Raw genomic sequence first — 1,162 nt, 5'->3', positions numbered from 1 at the left:
ACCATGAGGCCTCTGTCTGGCCATGCTGGGGTGTGGTGGAGGGTTTGTGGAGATGGCTGAGCATCACTTCTGAGCTCTGCAGGGCCTGGGTGCTCCAGTGGCCAAGGAAATGGAAAATATGCCTGGGAAATTGCTGGGAGCAAGAGCATCTTCAGGGGCAGGAGGGAAAATAAGGCACAACTGGTCAAAAATAGAAAACTTTATTGAAGTCAAATCCAACAGGGCAGCTGAGCTGAGCCCCACGGCAGGAGCCCCGCCTGCCGCTCACTGGGGTACAAAGGAGGGAGCAAGGGGCTCCACAAGGCACAGGGGTACAGCACAGGGGGAGACTGGGTGGCCTCACCCATGGGGTCCCAGGAAGAAGGCAAAGCCACAGGCACTCATTCCCCCTCTCCCTCCCTTGATAGTTAAGGATAGACAGGTGCCCAAGCAGAAACGTGGTGCAAGCTAACTGGCCAGACAGCCCAAGAAAAAGAGGGTCCTGCAAGCTCTGTGCTCACCCCACAACCTCCTGGGACAGCTCCAAGCTCTAAGTGCACACCAGCGAGCAGCCCTTCCCCGGCCACAGCCAAGACCTGCCTCTGCCCTGCCCCATACGCAGCACAACCCCCCAGGAGACCAAGAGCAGTGACCCGACCGCAGCAGAGCCCCCAGTGCCCACTCCTCCAGCCCCGAGCACGAGCCCCAGCCCCAGCCCCGTGCTCGTGCCGCTGGGATCCACATCCCTCTCCGCAGCAGCTCCCACAGAGCCATAGCTCCAGGCCCGATGCTTGCACCGAGGGAAGCCTGGTTTTCCCCACTCCAGCTATGGCAGAGGGCCCAAGCTTGGGGGAAGCCAGAACCTGAGCCTGGGAAAAAGGCAGAGCTTTGCTCCTCCACCCAGCCCCACCTGCCCGGGCAGCCGCAGCGGGCGCACAGCTCCCTTTGAGGCTCTTGGCGCAGGGATGGCGAAAGGCTCAGCCACACCAGCAGAGCAGGGCTGGCAACAGCTCTGCCTTCCACACTGCTCCTGGCACCCATGCAGGGCTGGAAACAGCTGCTCAGAGCTGTGGCTGGAGCAGGTTAAGTCCCTCCTCCCCACTAGTCAAGCAGAGGGATGGATGGGAGGGTGGACATCACCCAGGACTCTTAGAGCCAGTCCCCATGTACAGGTGGGATTCCC

This window comes from Acanthisitta chloris, unplaced genomic scaffold (genome assembly GCF_000695815.1).
Source record: "Acanthisitta chloris isolate BGI_N310 unplaced genomic scaffold, ASM69581v1 scaffold21807, whole genome shotgun sequence".
In the NCBI taxonomy this organism is placed as follows: domain Eukaryota; kingdom Metazoa; phylum Chordata; class Aves; order Passeriformes; family Acanthisittidae; genus Acanthisitta; species Acanthisitta chloris.
This window is presented reverse-complemented; position numbering follows the sequence as displayed.